We start from the raw sequence: 6,149 nt of genomic DNA on the forward strand, positions 1-6,149 counted from the left end.
TACATGTACACTAAGTAGGCACTACCAGGGCATCTGTATGACTCAGTCAGTTAAGTGTCTGCCTTCAGCTCAGGTCATGATCCCAGGGTCCTGGGATTGAGCCCTGCAGGGGCTCCCTGCTCAGGGGGAGCCTGCTTCTCCCTCTGCCTCGGACCCTACCACCCTGCACGTGTTCTCTCACTCTCTCTCAAACAAATAAGTATTATAAGATGTACAAACTGCTTAGGAGGGCGTCTTAGTCCATTTGAGCTGTTATAACAAAATACCACAGACTTGGTGACTTAGAAACAACAGAAATCTACTTCTCACAGTTCGGAAGACCAGATGTCCAAGATCAGGGGGCCGGTATGGTTGAGTGAGGGCCATCTTCTAAGGCACAGAATTCTCCTTATACTCTCACAGGGTCGAAGGGGCTAGGTAGATCTCTGGGCTCTCTTTTCTAAGGGCACTAATCCCATTCATAAAGGCTCCACCCTCATGATCTTTTTTATTTTTAATTGTATTTATTTGACAGAGGGATCACTAGTAGATAGAGAGGCTGCAGGGAGAGGGTAAAGCAGGCTCTTTGATGAGCAGAGAGCCCAATGCAGGGCTCGATCCCAGGTCCCTGAGATCACAACCTGAGCAGAAGGCAGATCTTAACCCACTGAGCCACGCAGGCACCCTCCACCCTCATGACCTTTTGCTGGAGTGTTCCTGGAAGACACAGGAAGCCTAATGGAGATAAACTGATGATCTGGAGGTGACCACAAGCCCTGCCTTCATGGCTCGGCTGTCTGGATGGTACCATCATGGGTGGAGGCTAAGCAAGTAGAATCTGGGGAGACAAGATTCAGCCTAGTGATGTCTCAAGATCTTGCTTAGACTTGGTGATTCTGAGAAAAGGATTTAGACAGTTCCCCTTCACTATGGCTCCTCACACTCCTCACCACTCAGCCTGGCCACCCAAACTGCCACCGCAGCCTAGACCAAAGGCTCTGGAGGAGCTGGGAAGGGGCAGGACAGAGCAGTGCTCAGGAGACTGGCTCTGGACTTGGACCACTGGTTTTGCAAAGCTGCTCTCCTGCTCGCTAGCTGTGTGACTGTGTGCACTACTGCGCTGCTCTTGGCCTCATGCTCTGGGGGGATGATCATAGTGGCTCCTGCTGTCATGCTTGGGAAATCGAGTGACTTAATCCAAGTACAGTGTGTAAAACTGTCCTTATGGTACTAAGTACTCAGTGAAAGACCAGACAGACATATGTACTCCCTTGGTTGTGGCAGCATCGTTCCTAAGAGCCAAGGTATGGAAACCAACCAAGTGTCCCTCAATGGATGCGTGAATAAAGATGTAGTAGATAGCTACAATGGACTATGATCCTGCCAGGGAAATCCCACCACTTAAAACAACAAGGACAGATCTTAAGGACATTGTGCTAAAATAAGTCAGACAGAGAAAGACAAATAACATGCAGTACCTCTTTTTTTTTTTTTTTTAAAGACTATTTACTTATTTAGAGACAGAGAAAGAGAGAGAGAGCTAGCGCACATGTGCAAGTCGGGGAAGGGCACAGGGAGAGGGAGACAAAATCTCAAGTAGATTCCATGCTGAGCTTGGAGCCCAATGCAGGGGTTGATCTCATAATCCTGATATCATGGCCAAAGCCAAAATCAAAAGTTAGACCTTAACCAACTGAGCCAACCAGATGACCCGAAGGGTACCCCTCTATGTGGCATCTAAAAAAAAAAAAAAAACCAAACTTGTAAAAACAGAGTAAAGTGGTAGTTACCAGGGCTTGGGGTGGAGAAATGGGAGAGGTGTTGTCAAAGGCACATAGTGTAGCTGACGGATAAATAAGTCCCAAGACCTAATACACAGTACAGTGATTACAGACAACAATGATATCAGAAACATTAAACTTGCCGAGAGACTAGATCGTAAATATTCCCAACACCAGAAGAAATAAGAATTATGTAACAGTACAATGGCACCTGAACCCTAACCTGGAAACGGAACGCGAACCTAAACCCTAACCTCAAATCCTAAATCTGAACCCTAACCCTAATCCTAACCCTAATCCTAAACCTAATACTAACTCCTAACCCTGACCTGGACCCTGACCCTAACCCTAACCCTACCCTGACAATAACTCTGACCCTAACACTGACCCTGATCCTGTACCTGACCCTGACCCTAAACCTAACCCTGACCTGAGCCAAGTGTGTGCACCACCCTCCTGGGAGAGCGGGTATGGAACGTACAGAGAGGTCCTACCCCTGATGGCATCCCTAGAAGGAGAAGCCAGAACACCTCCAATGTGCAGACGGGGAGACTGGGGAGGCCCTGAGAGCCACTGGGTGTGTCCGGGCTCACAGTCCTGGGCAGGAGCAGGAACCCAGTCTGAACCCAGCTCTGTGCCCTCCCAGCGGGGACAACAGAGCACCCACGCCTCCCAGTGGCTGTGGGGAGGCTGTGTGGGGGTCACTGTATGGACAGGGCATGGGGCGAAGGGTGAGCCTTGAGCAGCTGGGGGAGGGCCCTCAGGGAGCTCTGTGGGAAGAGGAAGTCAGTTAAGGAGCCCCCAGGCAGTGGTGACCTCACTTCCCTGACGACAGAGCCCAACAGAATTGGAACCCACATATCCAGGCACCCACATTCCCAGAAAACGCCCCTGCCCAGCTCATTTCTGTGCAGATCCTGAAGGAAGCAACATGTTCTTGTGCTGCCTACCTAAGCGCAAGGATGCAGGCAGAGGAGAGCCCGCCCACCAAACACATCCCCTCACTGGGCAGGTCGTGTCAGGCTTCCCTGACGCCTCCAGCCCTTTGGCAAAAAGAATCAAAAGGTGACACCGGGAGGCTCAGAGTCAGACAGCCCCACACCTTCTGATCGACCCGTGTAGGCCTAGGTCTCCTCCGTGTGTGTGTGTGAGTGTGTGTGTGTGTGTAAAGAGAGCTCATTGGGGGTGGAGCACCCCAAGCAGGAGCAGGCTGATGAGGGGTCAGATGCCTGGTGGGCAGGTCATGTTCACACCCCAGGTTAACGCTGGTTAGGTGGGGCGGGGTGTGGGGGCTGCACCCTTCTGCCCAGGGTTTATCCTGAGACCCTGCAGGGACGGGTCACTGACCCAGGTGCGGGGCTGTGCACGCACAGGTCTGCGTGGGATCTGGGAGAAGCCGGGGCACTGGGCAGGAGGATGGAGGGTATGGCCAGGCAGGGCTCTGAGGCCTCTTGCACACTCCCCATCTCTGCCTTGGCAGGCCACGGATGAACTAGGAAGGAGGCAGGAAGACACGCACTCCTCCCTGACCCCGGAGTCCCCGGTCCTGGGAAGGCCTCCAGTACCTCCCAGACCACTGCCCACGGTACTCCATTGGACTGCGGTCCTGGACGCGGAGCCCACAGAGGCCAAGTCCGAGGGTGAGAAGTCTGGGATGGGGAGCCTGTGGCTGTGTGGGGATGGGTCGGTGCTGGGCCCCACAGGGAGAAGCCCCCGCAGGCTGATGTGGGGCCAGGAGCCACAACTTGGCTCAGAGCACCCAGGGGGTGGACTGCAGTCGGGGAGACATCCTGGTGAGGGTTCCTTCGTGGCTGCGGCTTATCTGGGAGGCCCTGGGCTGTGCCCTGTCTCTGCAAAGCCACAGGGAGAGGCAGGCCCACGGGTGACCTTCTCTCCTCTCACAGCTACTCCAGTGGAGGAGCTAGACCCACTCCCAACTTCAGCAACTCAGGAGGGGGAGATGGTGTCTGGAATCACTTCAGGAGGAGACCGGGAGCCGACAGGTGCCCTGGTGCCTGCCCACGGAGATGCTGATGCTGTCCAGGGAGAGCTGGCTCCTGCTCCTGCCCCGACCCCTGCTTCTGCCTCTCCCCCTTCCCCTGCCCCTGCCAGAGCGACTCCCACTTCCCCTGCCCCTGCCTGTGCTCCTGTTCTGGCCCCTGACCCAGATCCTCCCTTGGTCTCAGCCCTTCCCCGACCCCTCCCTGTGCCCTGTTCCTGCCCCAGACCCAGCTCCTGCCCTTGACCCTGCCCCGGCCATCACCCCTGAACTTGCCCCAGCTCCTGCCCCTGCCCCTTCCCCTGCCCCTATCCCTTCTCCTTTCTCTGACAGAGCCACTGCCCCTGCACCTGCCCCAGACCCAGGTCCTACCCCTGTTCCTGCCCCTTCCCTTACCCCTTCCCATGCCCATGCTAGGACAGCCTTCCCTTCCCCTGCCTGTGCCCCTGTTCCTACCCCAGACCCAGCTCCTGCCCTTGACCCTGCACTGGCCATCACCAATGCACTTGCCCCAGTTCCTGCTCCTGCCCCTTCCTCTGCCCCTGCGTCTGTCCCTGTCCTTTCTCCTTTCCCTGCCAAGGCCACTGCACCTGCACCTGCCCCAGACCCAGGTCGTACCCCTGTTCTTGCCCCTGCCCCTGCCCCTGTCAGGACGGCCTCCACTTTCCCTGCCTGCGCCCCTGTTCCTGCCCCAGACCCAACCCCTGCCCCTGCTTCTTCCCCTTCAACTGCCACCAACTGCCCTGCCAGGACCACTATCCCTTCCCCTGCCCCTGCCAAGGCCCCTGTTCCCGCCCCAGACCCAGTCCCTATCAGTTGCTCCTGCTCCTTTCCCTGCCCTTGCCTGTGCTCCTATTCCTGCCTCTGACCCAGCTCCTGCTCTGGAGCCTGCACTGCCCACTACTGCTGACCCTGTCCCCACCCCTAGCCCAACCCCTGCCCCTAAACCTGCTCCTGCGGGGCTCCCAGACCCGCATCCAGAGCCCACAGCTCTGCGGGGAGATCTCCCCATAAAAATACTGTCAGTTCCATCCCCTGACCCCGACATCCCCCCAGAATGTTTCATCCCCTCCCCTTGTGTTCTTCCTCTCCTGTATGGAGTCACCGTTCTAGTCGCCGTCCATCTCCTGTATGCTGTGTATTATTTATTTTAAATAAAAGTTCTTTTCCCTTGAACACATCATGAGCATGAAGTGCATTCCCAACGCTGTGCCACCACGCCCCAGAGCATCGTTGCAGGATATCTCCTTCCCCAAAGGAGACCCTGAGCCCAAGCCCTCCTGCCCATTGCTCCCCCAGCCTGGCCCCTCGCAACCCCTAAGCTGCTTTCTCTTTCTGTTCCTGCACGTATTCTGGAGGTTTCTGGAAGTGGAATCCCTCAATAGGTGCCTTTGTGTCTGCACCTATTTTCAAAGGGCACTTGTTTTGGGTTTTGTTTTTGTTTCCTCTCTCTGACATAGAATTTCCCTTATTGGATGTTGAGACACCCAATGGATTACAGAGGAGATGTCATCCTAGGGACCCCTTTAGGAATTCTGGGCACAATCTCGGGGCTAAGGCCCCTGTTCCTGCTGGGACACCACAGTCGGTTCCCAGACAGGACACGGCTGTTTCCTCCTGTGGCCCACACAGAAACCAGGGAAATGCAGAAACCTGGAAGACACACTGCAGGGGGCAAAAGCATCGCTCACAACCCTAGGCCAGAGAAAGGTTTCCCATGGGTCTGCTCCAATCCATGCTCTAAGTCACTGGGTCCCACAGGGACAGAGACTAAACACATGCAAGTTTAAGGGGGAGGAGAGGCACACAGGGAGTATGTGTCAGGAGATGCAGGAGCTCCCGGGGAAGGACTCAGGCAAAGGAAACCCTGGGAGGCAGTGCTGGTCACACTCAGACTGGCAGGTGTCTGGTCTGGGGACCAGCAGCCCTGGGGAGAATGTGAGGAAGCAGAGGTCCAATGCACGTCCCCTGGAGAGAAGGGGGACAGGCACCCCGGTCTGGGACAACAGTGAGCAGCACCCATCCCAGGCCACAGGTGCACCTATCACCTAGCAGGGCTCAGCCTGGGACTCACCCCCGGGAAACTCTGGCTCAGTTGGTCACAGATGTGTTTTCAGTGGTATTTGGCATAGCAGTGGGGGAGACAGCAGGGAATGGAACAGTGTTCATGCCCAAGGAGATGGACAGGATCCTCATTCCAGTCCTCATGACACAATGTCCTGGGGCTACTTTCTCAGTGTTGTCTGGGGCACAGGATTGCGGCAGCCCCTCTGAGACCTGACTCCTGCCACCCTGCTCCTGGGGACTTCCTAATAGTTTAAGGAGGAGGTGGAGAGGATCCCAGATAACAAAGGGCCAAGGGAGAAGAGAAATCCTGCCCTTCCGTGCCT

At 55.7% G+C, this 6,149-nt stretch overlaps 1 long non-coding RNA gene across 1 annotated transcript; it reads left to right on the top strand.

Annotated features, from left to right (window-relative positions):
- The first annotated feature begins 2,702 nt into the window (after window positions 1-2,702).
- Window positions 2,703-3,883, top strand: LOC123389877. The gene is made up of 3 exons (XR_006604559.1): window positions 2,703-2,825; window positions 3,241-3,400; window positions 3,665-3,883. It is a non-coding gene; the product is annotated as an uncharacterized LOC123389877 (long non-coding RNA).
- Window positions 3,884-6,149: the final 2,266 nt, after the last annotated feature.

This window comes from Mustela putorius, unplaced genomic scaffold, assembly GCF_011764305.1.
Source record: "Mustela putorius furo isolate JIRA1106 unplaced genomic scaffold, ASM1176430v1.1 tig00004041_pilon_pilon_pilon, whole genome shotgun sequence".
Lineage (NCBI taxonomy): Eukaryota > Metazoa > Chordata > Mammalia > Carnivora > Mustelidae > Mustela > Mustela putorius.